The following is a 14460-nucleotide window of genomic DNA, read 5'->3' as shown; positions in this document are numbered from 1 at the left end:
ACAACATTCTCTTAAGCCAAAGCCTAATCAAGAGCAAGTCCTGACTCTCTTCAATTCTATGAAGGCTGAGAGAGGTAAAGCTGTAGAAATCTAAAGCTAGCAGAGGTTGGTTCATGAGGTTTAAGGAGAGTCATCTCCATAACACCAAAGGACAAAGTAAAGCAGCAAGTGCTGACAGAGAAACTGCAGAGAGTTATCCACAAGTTCTAGCTACTAATGAAGGTAGCTACACTAAACAACAGATTTTCAGTGTGGATGAAACAGCCTTCTATTGAAAGAAGACGTCATCTAGGACTTACATAGCTAGAGAGGAGAAGTCAATGCCTGGCTCCAAAACTTCAAATGACAGGCTGACTCCTGTTAGGGGTCAATGTAGCTGGTGACTTTAAGTTAAAGCCAATGTTCATTTACCATTCTGAAAATGCTAGGCCCCTCAAGAACTATACTAAATCTATTCTGCCTGTGCTTTACAAATTGAAAAACAAAGCCTAGATGACAACATCTGTTTACAACATGGTTTACCAAACATTTTAAGCCCACTGTTGAGACCTACTACTCAGAAAAAAAGATTCCTTTCAAAATACTACTGCTCATTGGCAATGCACCTAGTCAGTCAAGAGTTCTGATGGAGAGATACAAGATTAATGTTTTCATGCCTGCTAACACAATTTCCATTCTGCAGTCCATGGATCAAGCAGTATCTTGGACTTTGAAATCTTGTTATTTATCAAATACATTTCATAAGGCTGTAGCTGCCATAAGATTCCTCTGATGGACCTAGGCAAAGTAAATTGAAAATGAAAACCTTCTGGTAAGGATTCACCATTCTAGATGCCATTAAGAACATTCGTGATTCAGGGTGTTTGGGTGGCTCGGTTGGTTAACCGTCTGACTCTTGATCTCCGCTCAAGTCACGATCTCACAGTCTGTGAGATCAAACCCTGTATTGGGTTCTGCACTGACAGTTCAGAGCCTGCTTGGGATTCTCTGTCTCCCTTTCTCTCTCAAAATAAATAAACTTAGGGAAAAAAAAAAAAAAAGAACATTCATTATTCATTGGAAGAGGTCAAAATACCAACATTAACAAGAGTTTGGAAGAAGTTGATTCCAACTCTCATGGAGGACTCTGAGGGGTTCAAGACTTCAGTGGAGGAAGTAACTGCAGATGTGGTAGAAAGAACAAGAGAAATAGAATCAGAAGTGGAGCCTGAAGATGTGACTGAATTGCTGCAATCTCATGATAAAACTTTAATGGATGAGGAATTGCTTATGAGTGAGCAAAGAAAGTGGTTTCTTGAGATAGAATCTACCCCTGTTGAAGATGTTGTGAAAGTGTTGAAATGACAACAAAGAATTTGAAATATCACATAAACTTAATTGATAAAGCAGCAGCAGGGTTTGAGAGGATGACTCCCAATTTTGAAAGAAGTTCTACTGCGGGTAAATGTTATCAATAAGCATCACATGCTACAGAGAAATTGTTTATGAAGGAAAAGTCAATCAATGCAGAAAACTTCATTGTTGTCTTATTTTAAGAAACTGCCAAAGCCACTCCAGCCTTCAGCAGCCAGCACCCTGATCAGTCATCAGCTATCAACATTGAGGTAAGACCCTCTACCAGTGAAAAGATTACAGACTGCCAAAAGCTCAGGTGCTGGTTAGCATTGTTTAGCAACATATTTGAATTAAGGTATGCACATTGTTTTTTTTAGATATTAACATTGCACACTTAACAGACTATAGTGCAGTATAAACATAACTTTTATATGTGCTGGGAAACCAAAAACTTCATGACTTACTTTATTGTGATATTCACTTTATTGCAGTGGTCTGGAACTGAACCTGCAGTATCTCTGAGGTATGCCTGTCATTAAGGCTGAGAACTAAAGGAAATTAATAGGAGTTAGCCAGGCAAAGCCATAATACACAGGGATAATAGAGAATGTTACAGGCATGCGTGTGAAAACCCAAAAGAGATGAACAAAAGTACAGAAATGTAACTCAAATGACCAAATGGGCTAAAAAGGGCCATATTATACAAACCCAGTGACTTATGCAAGGAAGACTATTAACAAAATGCCTAGCAAATACTAAACACTCAAGAAATGGTAGCTACCAGGGGCGCCTGGGTGGCTCAGTCAGTTGAGCGTTCGACTTCGGCTCAGGTCATGATCTCATGGTTCGTGGGTTCAAGTCCCATGTAGGGCTTTATGCTGACAGTTCAGAGCCTGGAGCCTGCTTCAGATTCTGCGTCTCCCTCTCTGCCCCTCTCCTGTGCACACTCTGTCCCTCTCTCTCTTTCTCTCTCAAAAATAAACAAACATTAGGGGCACTTAGGTGGCTCAGCCAGTTGAGTGTCTGACTTCAGCTCAGGTCATTATCTCACGGTCCATGGGTCCGAGCCCCACATTGGGCTCTGTGCTGACAGCTCAGAGCCTGGAGCCTGCTTTGGATTCTGTGTCTCCCTTTCTCTCTGCCCTCTCCAGCTAGTGCTCTGTCTCTGTCTCTCAAAAATAAATAAACATTAAGAAAGAAAGAAAGAAAGAAAGAAAGAAAGAAAGAGAGAAAGGAATGGTAGCTACCATTATTGTGTTGTTGTAAGTGTATCCCAGTCATTCAGAGATTTTAGTTTCTGTTCAGACTTAACCCCATATTTCAGTCTTCTGGTCCAAGAAGGACCTAAGTTAGCAAAGAACTCTTAGGACCAAGAAACATTAAGTCTCTGTTTTAAAACAAACTGCTTCTTTCAGTATGCAAGTAATCTATTCCTTTTTATCCTATAGAAAACAGATTTACCATTAATTAAAAAGTAAATGCCATTTTATAATACTCAAAGGGACTGTCCATATTTTGCTTGGACAGATTTCCCATATTAAACATTGCTCAAAATAAGCAGGCAGTCCTCTAAAATGTAAAAAATGATTTTATTTACTGCACAGAGATTTCTGATAGGAGATTTAGTCTTTACTACTAAATGAAGCACTCATGCTAGTTCTAGACTAAGAGGTTTTCATGAGACCTTAAGAAAAAAAAAAAAGTGTGGGGGCCACCTGTGTGGCTCAGTCAGTTAAGCATCAGACTCTTGATTTCGGCTCAAGTCAAGATCTCACCGTTGGAGCCCCGTGTCAGGCTCTTGGCTATCAGAGACTGTTTGGGATTCCTTCTCTTCCTCTCTCTGCCCCTCCCCTGCTCACTCTCTGTCTCTCTCTCAAAAATAAAAAAAAAAAAATAAAAAAAAAAAGAAGGGTGCTATTACAGTACTGAAAAAATTTTCTTAACTTTTTAAAAAATGTTTATTTTTGAGAGAGAGAAAGAAACAGAGTGTGAGTTGGGTGGAGGCGGGCAGCAGGGAAGAGGGGAAGACAAAGAATCCAAAGCAGGCTCCAGGCCCTGAGCTGTCAGCACAGAGCCCACCGTGGGGTTCAAACCCATGAACCATGAAATCATGACCTGAGCCCAAGTCAGATGCTTAACCGACTGAGCCACCCAGCCACCCCGAAAAAAACATTCTTAAAATCTATAAATGAGAGACTTCATACTGCAAGTAGATAAGGACACAAAATGATTTTTAAAAAACACTGTGGAGGGGTGCCTGGGTGGCTCAGTCGGTTGAGCATCCGACTTCGGCTCGGTCATGATCTCGTTGTCCATGAGTTCGAGCCCCGCATCGGGCTCTGTGCTGACAGCTCAGAGCCTGGATGGAGCCTGCTTCAGATTCTGCATCTGCCTCTCTCTCTGCCCCTCCCCTCCTCATGCTCGCTCTCTCTCTGCAAAAATAAACTCAAAAAAAAAAAAAAAAAAAAAAAAAAAAAAAAAGAATGCATTTTTAAAAAACACTGTGGAATAAATACGAAAAATAAAACGTAAAACAACAAAATTGATTAGGGAGTGAGTGTTCTAGACAGCCAAGGTGGCCAGAAAGGAAAGGTCTATCCCTGAAACAACTACTTTGTGTAACTTTTTTTCATATAAATCGGAGAAAACACCTAAGCTTCCCAGTCTTTTTAAAGTATACTAACAATCATTTAAACTTTTCAGGAGAATCCACTACTGCCACAGAGATATGAAGGACTCTTACACCAAATCTAAATGGTTCCAATGTCTTTTTTGAATTTTTACATTTTGTAGCTTTCCTTCCTCAACTCTTTTAATCAAGCTAACACTTCTAGTTAGCTTGTAGCAGTGCTGCCTTTTTAATTTTAGCTCTTGATTTAAAGAACCAAGTAGGCTGAAACTGCATAAGAGGGAGCAGGATCTACCTGAGGGAAGTCAATAAAATTTGAGATACCTACTTAGGCTGCTGAAAAGACTTTTGTGGTTTATTTCCTGGTAGTTGACTTTCAGATAAATAAAATGCTACTTTAAGTCTTATGACTGAAAAATGAAAAAAAGAAGTCATCCACATTAAACAAATAAATTTCAATACTTGAAACTATTCATTTTTTCTCATATTTTTATAAATTTTTTAAATGTTTATTTATTTTTGAGAGAGAGAGAGACAAAGCATGAGCAGGGGAGGGACAGAGAGAGAGGGAGACACAGATCTGAAGTAGGCTCCAGGCTCTGAACTGTCAGCACAGAGCGTGACACAGGGCTTGACCCATGAACCACAGGATCATGACTCGAGCCAAAGTCTGATCCACCCAGGTGCCCCATTTTTTTTCCTCATCTTTATAGAAAGGATCTAAAAATCACTTTTATTTAATAACAAATCCGTAAGAAATATAACTAAAAGATCAAAGAAGTAGGGCTCTTATTTCTTAATAAAATAACGAAAATCATGCTTGAAGAGACAAGGTCAAGAGACAGGAGGTCACCATGGTTTATCTGACACCATATCGATGCCAAAAACATATGACCATTCTATCTAAGTCAGAATTTATGCTTTGAATGCATTTCCAAAGATCATATCCCAGGTCAAACAACTGCTATTACCAGGTCATGAAAAATAATGATTTCTGTAGCACTTAAAAAGTGTTAATCAGGGGGGAAAAGTTAGATCTCAGTAAAAAGCCAATTATAAAGAGGACATTTGTTTGGGACATAGGTTTCCTCTAAAAGTTGGTGAGAACTGTAGGTATTCATGCTTAGCCTAATATAAATACAGATAGAAAGATACAGAAACAATTATATGTGTGTACATATACATAAGTTAGCAAACATACATATATTACCTAGCTCTGTCCATTGAGAGGGTCTAGGCATAATGATACCCCAGCAATGAGCACATGGAGCACCCAGATGTTGGTTTCTATAAATCACTGTCCAATGACAGGAACCAAGGCTCCTTAGAGAAATGGCTGATTCTGGGTCTGGAGCAGGGAAAATATAAGATGAATCTGGGGCATTTTGTAGTACTAGAAAGTAAAGAAATGCTCAAAATGAAAAAAAGGATGGAGGCATATCAAAGGGACACAGGAGCCAACCTGAAAGACTTCCCAATGGCCAAAGCTGGAAAACTGAGCAAAAAACTAAAAAATACAGAATTAGATTATAACTAAAGTACAAAACAGATACACTGATACTGACAAATGGTTGAATAAAGAAATAAGTGGGGGAGAAGAGACAAATCTTCCTTTCAATATTCCAAATAATAAATGCAGATATTCTTCCCTCCAGGAAGTGTAACTTAAGTCCTCCACCCACTTTGAGGGTGGGCTAGACTTAGTGATCTACTTCCAAAGAATTCAGTATAGAAAAGGAAAAATAGTTGGGGCATCTGGGTAGCTCAGTCGTGTTTGAGTGTCTGACTTTGGCTCAGGTCATGATCTCACAGTTCATGAGTTCGAGCCCCACATCAGGCTGTCTGCTGTCAGCATGGAGCCTGCTTTGGATCCTCGGTCTCTCTCTCTCTCTCTGCCCCTCCTCCACTGGTTCTCTCTCTCAAAATAAGTAAATAAACTTAGGGAAAAAAAATAAACTTAAAAAAATAAGGGAAAATATATTCAAAAAAAAAAAAGAAAGGGAAAAACAGTAACCTCACATATTAACATGGCAAACACTTACCTTAACCAAATGATCAGTCATCATTAGTGATTATCATATGGATGTCACATATCCCGATATGAAATGATGGTATTCTGTGGCATTCTTTCCAAAAACATACAACTCTTGTCTAATAATGAGAACAATATCAGACAAGCTCAAAAGGAGGGACATTACACAAAATAACTGGCCAGTATTCCCCAAAACTGTCAAAGTCATGAAGACAAGAAAAGACTGAGAGACAAAAACTACATGCAAGGGGCTACCCTGGACTGTACCAGAAGCAGAAAGGAGATACAAATGGAAAAACTGTAGAAATTCAAACAAAATCTGGAGTTTAGCAAAAAGTAATGTATCAGTTGTTGGTTTCTTAGTTTTAACAAATGTGCCATGTGAGACATTAACAATAGGGAACTGAGTGAGAGGTATATAGGAATTCTATGTATCATCTTTGTAACTTTTCTGAGTATCTAAAATTATTACAAAACAAAAAGTTTATTTAAATTAATTCCTCTAAAAGACTCTTTAATTTTCTCTTCAAAAAAGTCAGTATCATGGGGCATCTGGGTGGCTCAGTCAGTTAAGCGTCTGACTTTGGCTCAGGTCATAATCTCACAGCTGATGGGTTGGAGCCCCACCTCAGGCTCTGTGCTGACAGCTCAGAGCCTTGGAGCCTGCTTCAGATTCTGTATCTGTATCCCTCTCTCTCTGCCCCTCTCCTGATTGCACTCTGTCTCAAAAATAAACAAACATTAAAAAAAATTATTAAAAAAGTCAATGTCATGAAAAAACAAAATTTTCTAAAAGTGAGAGCACTACACACCTATTAGAATGGCAAAAAACAAACAAACAAACCCATATCTGATAAAACTAAATGCTGACAAAGATGTAGAACAAAAATTCTCATTCATTGCTGGTGAAAATGCAAAAGTGATACATCCACTTTGGAAGACAGTTTGGTAGTTCTTAACAAGGTAAATACTGATTACCCTATGATCCTACAATCGCACCTCTACGTATTTACTCAGTTGAATTGAAAATGTGTATCTACACAAAATCTGCACACAAATGTTTACAGCAGCTTTGTCCATAATTGTCAAAAACTAGAAATGACCAAGATATCCTTCAACAGGTGAATGGATAAACAAACTGTGACACAACCACACAATGGTTGTGAGCTATCAAGCCACAGAAAGACATGGAAGAACCTTAAATCGATACTGCTAAGTGAAAGAAGCCAGTCTGAAAAGGGTACATATTGTATGATCCCAATTGTATAACATTCTGGAAGAAAGCAAAACTATGGAGACAGTAAAAAGATCAGCAGTTGCCCAGGGATGGGAGAATGAGGAAAAACGAACTGGTAAAGTACAGGGGATTTTTTTAGGGCAGTGAAACTATTCTTACAATGATGGATAAGTAACATTATGCATTTGTCAAAACCTAAAGAACTTTACAACATTAAGAGTGAACTTTAATGTATGCTAATTTTAAAAAGTCATTTAGGGGCGCCTGCGTGGCTTAGTCAGTTAAACATCCAACTCTTGACTCAGGCCAGGTCATGATCTCATGGTTTGGCTGGTGAAATCTGAACCCCACATCAGGCTCTGCACTGACAGCGCAGAGCCTGCTTGGGATTCTCTCCCCACAACCCGTCTCTCTCAAAATAAGCAAGTAAAACTTAAAAACAAAAAGTCATTTAAGACATCGGGGAATCAGAGAAGAATGCAGTCTGTGACAAGAGAATCTGACTGTATTACAAACGTGTTAAAACAACCTCACTGAAGGGGATAGGGAGAAGGTGCTGACCTAGGCAACCTCGGAAATTAATGGAATCTTTAAGACTGAATGCAAAAGGAACTATACATATGTACTGTAGTTGATAAAGTTGTTTCCCGTGAGAGTGTGGGTGAACAATTCTGATACTGCTATACATGTTTATTGGAATTGACCAGTTAAGTAAATGGATGGTGGAAGCAAGGTTTCTACTGTTGATGTGGAAATTCACAGAACAGCAAACAGAGAAGGCTAGAATGGTCTATGTGATAATGGATTCGAACTGGAGATATCAGTAAGAACTCATGTTTAACTTAATATAGTTACAGATGATTACACACAGAAATATTTTACTGACATGTTTATATACAAGAGTTAGCATAAAACTAACTCTTTGCTCTGTTAGCTGAGAGGGCCTACAAGAAACAAAACCCTGGCAGCAATAATACTTAGTGTCCACATCTTGGTTTCTCAGACCATTCTTCAATAAAAGAACTAGAACTCCATGGAGAAATAGCTGATTTTAGCACTGTGACAAGAAATATGCAAGATGAGCCTAGAGCATCTTGTAGAGCCAGAAAGTGAGTGAGTGTTAAAAAATAATTACATAAAAATATATATACACACACTGATGTCGGTATGTTAAAGGGGCACAGTACAGGAGCCAACTGAATAAGCTCCCAATGGACAAAGCTGGAATAATGTGAGCAATAAAGTAGTATTGGAATATAACTCAAAGTATAAGATAGAGATCCTTCATTCCACAATGACAGAAGTAAATACTTGCCTAAATTAATAAATGAGGAAAGAGAGGCAAATTTCCCATGCAGAAGACTTCCAAATAAATTATGTAGGTACTCTACCCCAAAGAACAGGGAGCATAACTCTTTATTCCTTAAATGTAGGCAGCACAGTTACTTTCTTCCAAAGAGGACAGTACGGAATGGGGAGAAAAGTAACCTGACAAATATTACCTCAGCCAGGCGATCAAGGTCAATACCACCAGTTATAAATCACGTTGATAGTATGAACCCTTAATATGATGAAAATGGCACTTCCTCTCTGTGATCACACCTATAACCCCAATCTAATCATAACAAAAACATCAGATAAATTCCAGTAGAGGGACATCCTAAAATATACTTGACCAATACCCCTAAAAACTTTCACAGAAAAAAAATTTAAATTAAAAATAAATAAATAACAAGGCGGGGGGGCTGTCAGTCAGTAGAGCATGTGACTCTTGATCTCAGGGCCATGAGTTTAATCCTCACGTTGGACGTGGAGCCTACTTAAAAAATAAATAAATAAAACTTAAATAATAATAGTAATAAGAACAACAAAGACAGGAGTGGAGAAGTCAAACCTTCCTTTCCCCCCAGTTGGCACAAACATAAAACTATCATTTTTCCAGTTTTCTTAGTTGAAGACTTTCCAAATTAGTCTGCTGAAATACTGCTCACATCCAAAGACACAGTAACACAGCCAGCTTTAGTTATATACTGTCTTTATCACTTTATCACATAGAGAAGACTATGACAGTTTTGGCCAATTTTGTTCAACAAGTATTTTTTGACTACCTTTTTTGTTCCAAGTATTGTTCGAGGCATTGTGGTAACCTCAAAAATAGAAGAAAAAAAAAAATCTACGCTCTGCTTTCATTTCTGTGAGGAAGTCAGACAACACACAAACAAACAATAAATGACCCATCAGCCAGCAATAAATGCTATGAGGTGAATAAAAAATGAAAGTGAGGCAAAAATGACCAAGACAGCTACTCTAATTGGAGCTTAGAAAATGCCTCTTTAAGGAGATGACATTTGAGTTGAGACCTCAGTGCAGCCAGTATACAAAGAGGACAGCAAATGCAAAAGCCAAAAAGAATAAGCTTAATGTGTCTGAGACATCTCAAGTAAACAGGGCAACTGCCCTGATAGGAATGAGCGAACAGATTCTGAACTCCAGAGGTAAAAATACAAAACTCATTTAGGCATCTCGAACCATTCCAACACTAACCACCAGGAAACTATCAATGATAATTAGCTCAAGATCTCAATTTTATGCTCTCCCAGAGTCTCCCCCAAAGTCACAGCTGTCCAGTAAATACTGTCTTTTGGACTTCCCCATCTCCCCTCTAAAAACTACCATGCTTATCGCTCATATTTAATCATGGCTCTGCTAGAAGTAGTTAAAAAAAGGAGGTGGGTATTCTACCCAGAAATTGCTCCTGAATTCTCCCTAACAGATCTCATTACTTCCTAAAGCACAACCATAGGTTGCTTAAAAGCAAAGGCTCTGGGGACAGAATGACTTGGGTTCAAACTCAGATTCTATCAGCTGTATGATCTTGAACAAGTTGCATAGCTTTTCTAAGACTCAGTTTCCTCATCTATAAAAAGCTGTGAGGGTTAAAAAAGACAAAATGTGGCACCCAGTGACTATTCAATAAACGTTAGCTACTGCTAATAAAAGTATTTGAGTATTTATTTTGCTCAATGTTCAGAGTTGGGCCAGAGGGATTACAGAAAATACAATTTGCTACAGCAAATTGTTTCAGAGATAAAACTGTCAAACTCCCTTAGGTCAGGAGCTTTGTCTTTTTCTGGTTCACTAGTGTATCCCCAGAATCCAGAACAGTGTTTAACACACAGTAGGCATCTATCTCAATATGTGTTGAATCAATCAATGAGACTCCATTAAGTCAAAGGAGCATACGAGAGCCTGGCTTTACTTCAAAATAAAGGAAAGTTTTCATTCCACATCAAGATTAACAATATCCTAAGGCCTTGTTAAAGATGTTTTATTATTTCTAATTGCCTCCCCAAAGTCTAGAACAGCTTCATAATATTAACGGACCCAAATTTATTGCAATTAAAAAGCTCTGCTGCTAACATTAAGCTGTCAATCGAAGGCTATACTACTGTTCATAATTCAAACTTGATCAAAATGTTAAAAGTAATAATAAAGTATAAGGTATATTAATTGTTATGGAATACTTTGCTTGCCATTATTCCATAGAACAGACTTTAAAAACTTGTGTAAAAAAATTTTCTCACAAGTTGACCAAGTTTCATTTATGCTGGCAAAACAAAATGATTTCACCTTTCTCTGTATCATTAAATTTTATATAAACATTATGGTTTCTTCAATCACCAAAGAAAAGTTCAAATCTTTTAGACTTCTTAAAAGTTGCAAAGGATTGTTAGCTTAATATATTGGCTCTTTAGGTCAAAGAAGGACTTTTCAGGGTGATGAAAATGGAGAAAGAAGGAGTTCACCTCTCTAAAAATGAGTTTTCAATTACTATAATTATGCATAAAATAAGACAGGCAGCATTTCTGGGCCAAGATTTGATGCCTTAGTTCCCCGTGAGAATTAGAGCCAAGCATAAATTTGGGGCAAGTTCTGTAAAAACCACTTTACCCTCTATTGATGCTGAATGAAAAACTCATTGTTAGGATCCATCAACACGAATATATTTTCTAACACACAGTAGCCACTCTGGCAACATCGCTTTCATCGTTTTCTATCCGAGAAACAAAACAGGATGCATTTAAATCCTGCCTGACAGTTACCACCACTGCAGGGTAGATCTCTCAGCAGCTTAAGAGTGGTAAGGGCTAAAAAGTAAGAATCTAGTTTACCGAGCCCCCACCGTAAAGTAGCAGGGCCTGCTTAAGCTAACCTACACTGGTTGGCTATTGTATAGGTCCGCCAAACCTTCAGAGCTAGAAAGATACCTGAACTCTACTGACACCTTTTGAGAGAGAAAGCCAGGCGTGAGGGCGGAGCGGTATGATCGGAATTGTTAAAACCGCAGCAAGCCAGCAGGGACACAGGTGCGCGGGCAGGCCCCGGTACCGCAGTCCTTGTCACGCTCCAGACGACGGAGCCCGTCACAACCACGACAACCCTCCCAGACTCTTATTCACTCATTCATTCATTTGACAATTACGCGAGGGGCACTGTAGCAGGGCCGGCTCGCAGGGCCCCCGCCCCAGTCCCGGAACACCCTCGGCCGCCAGGCGCGGCCCTGAGCCGCCCCCATTTCCCGGACGCTGCCGCCCGCACTCCGCCACGGCGCGCTCGGGTCACCCGGATCCCGGCCTCGGCCCCACGCGAGCGCCCACGCCCCCCGCCTTGCCAGCCGCAGGTCCCCCGGCCTCCGCCCCGCTTCGCCGTCTCAGACCGCCGGGTTCGTGCGGCGAGGGAGGGGCGCGTCCACGGAGGTCCCCCGCTCGGGGTTCAAGATCCCTCGGCGCGCGCGACGCCCGGACCCGAGGGCCTACGCGGGTGGGTCGGGCCCACCGGCCACTCACCTCCGCCGGGTCAGAACCGAGGGGCCTGCTCTAAGCCGTTTGAAACCGCTTGGGCCGCCGCACACCCCGCAGTGTCCTCGTTGTTTATTGGTCCTCGGCGGACCGCCCATCGCGCGTTTATTGGTCCATTTGAAAGGACTGTGTGCACGCGCCGCCCGCAGCTTTAAAGGGGCCGCGCGCGGCCGTGTCTGGTCGGGCGGGGAGAAAGAAGGTCGCCAGAGCAAAAGCTACCGGCGACCCCCCCACCCCCACCCCACACACCCACACTCGAAAGAAAGGCGATAGATGTGTGGAGAACTGTGCATTCCGGCCATCAGCGTGTTTGCTTTATTTAATTTTGGCTATTCAAGCGACTGTCAACACCTGCAATTTTTTAAAAAGTCCTCTCTCATTCAGCAAATATTGATTGTGCAGCTAAGTGCGTGAGGGAAAAGAGAGGCTCTGGGATATAGTGGAAGGAGCAGCGAATGGAGCCAGGATACTGGATTCTGGTCTTGGACCTGTTCTAAGTAAACCACTTTTCCCAGTAAATTATTTGTAGCTTAGTTTCCTCAAAACGAGGTAACAATGTTTCCCTTACAAGCTTAATGTGAGGATTTAATATAGCTAATTGAATGTCTAGGAAAGGCCTTTGAACAGTAAGCATTCTGCAAAAGCTTTATACTTCTATTATTTATAGAAACGACAGGCTTGGTTAATATGATTTCTAAAAGTCTTGTTTAGCTCTAAAAATAAAATCCTAAAAAAAAAAAAAAGGGGGGGGGTGGCTACACCACTCAGGGCACAGTACAACTCTTGATCTCAGAGTTGTTTGTCCCAGCCTCAAGTTGCGTGTAGAGCTTACTTAAAAATAAAATCTTAAAAATAAGTCTTGCTTATCTCTAAATTCTATGTTTCTATGAATAAGATAAGGGCCTTACTCCCAAGAAATGTACAAACTGCTTTGGTCAGAGAAATAAAACATATAGGCTAGTCAGCCACTAAAATTCAAGGCAGTATGAGAACAACATAAAAAGCTGTAGATGCTTACAGAAGGGGGAAATTTGCTAAGGGAGGATCTGTGAAAGGGATGGGCTTTTCTTTTTTTTTTTTTAATGTTTATTTTATTTTAAAAGAGAAGGTGTGAGCAGGGGAGGGGCAAAGGGAGAGGGAGAGAGAATTCCAAGTAGGCTCTGTGCTGATGCACAGCACAGACTGTGCAGAGCTCAAGCCCATGAACCGTGAGATCATGACCTGAGCTGAAACCAAGAGGCTGACGCTTAACCAACTGAGCCACCCTGGTGCCCTAAAAGGGATGGACTTTTAATCTGGGATTCAAAGATACGTAATTACCAACAGACTAAAAAATGGAGAGGGGATGGGTAAAAAAGTAATAAAAAAGTAATAAAATGATTCTTTTTTAATCTATCAAATTGGCAAAGATGAAAAAGTTTGACAGCCGTTGGCCAAGACTTTGAGAAACAGACACTCAAACTCACTGTTGGTAAGAGTGTAACTGGTGCAAACTTTTAGAAGGATGATTTAGCAGTTGTTAAAATGTAAAGTGTGTATAATCTCTGGCCCAGTAATGCCACTGTTAGGAATTTGTTCTTCAGATCTATGCAAGTATTCAAAGAAAAATGCCCAAAGATATTCACTGCAGCAATTCTTAAGATACGGAAAAACCAAAAACCAAAAACCATCCAAACCCTAGAAATTACATGTCCATTCATAGGGAACTTATTACATAAGTTACAGAATATCTACTCAACAGAACGCTACCCAACTGTTAAAAAGAATGTAGTTAAGCTATATGTACTGGAATAGAAAAATGCACAAATTTAATTGAAAAAAGGCAAGTTGAAGAAAAGCGTATGTGGAATCATTTTATTATATGTGGTTATAAAATGCATATGTATTTGTACGCATGCCTGAAAATGATTAGAACATTCCTGGAATTTCAAGAAACCAACAGGGGAACTGGGAAGGGAGGGAAACAACTGTTTTGTTTTGTTTTTTGTTTTTTGCCATTGACATGTTAATTAAAAAAATAGAAATAGGGAGAATGTCTAGTAGTGGGAAGAGAAGGGCACAGAAACAAGAAAGTGCATTATAGGTAGGGAATTGAACGTGTGAGTTTGGTTTTCGAACAGGGTTCATGTTGGGAAGTAATGGGATACAAGGTTGACAGAGAAAGGAACAATTCTCGGAGGGTCTTGAATACTAAAGGTAAGGAATTTGTACTTCGGGTAGGTGATGGGGAGCTATTGAAGGTTTCTGAATCAGACAGTGACAACATCAGAACTTCTCTTTAGGAAAACTAATTAGCTTGTTTGTCTAAAATGGGTTAGAGTTGGAAGCCCAGTTAGGAGTCTGATATGAGGTGATAGCAGTGGGAATG

At 39.9% G+C, this 14460-nt stretch overlaps 1 protein-coding gene across 1 annotated transcript in view; it reads right to left on the bottom strand.

Moving 5' to 3' along the window:
* Positions 1-12191, bottom strand: part of CKAP5 (cytoskeleton associated protein 5) — a 112487-nt gene extending 100296 nt beyond the window's left edge. Inside the window, exon 1 of the mRNA XM_078433422.2 lies at positions 12081-12191. The gene's annotated coding sequence lies outside the window, so the exon portion shown is untranslated. The remainder of the gene's footprint in view (positions 1-12080) is intronic.
* Between the last annotated feature and the right edge of the window lie 2269 nt (positions 12192-14460).

Source organism: Panthera onca, chromosome D1 (genome assembly GCF_046562875.1).
Source record: "Panthera onca isolate mPanOnc1 chromosome D1, mPanOnc1 haplotype 2, whole genome shotgun sequence".
NCBI lineage: Eukaryota > Metazoa > Chordata > Mammalia > Carnivora > Felidae > Panthera > Panthera onca.
Note: the sequence above shows the minus strand (reverse complement) of the source record. Positions and strands in the feature narration are given on the sequence as shown.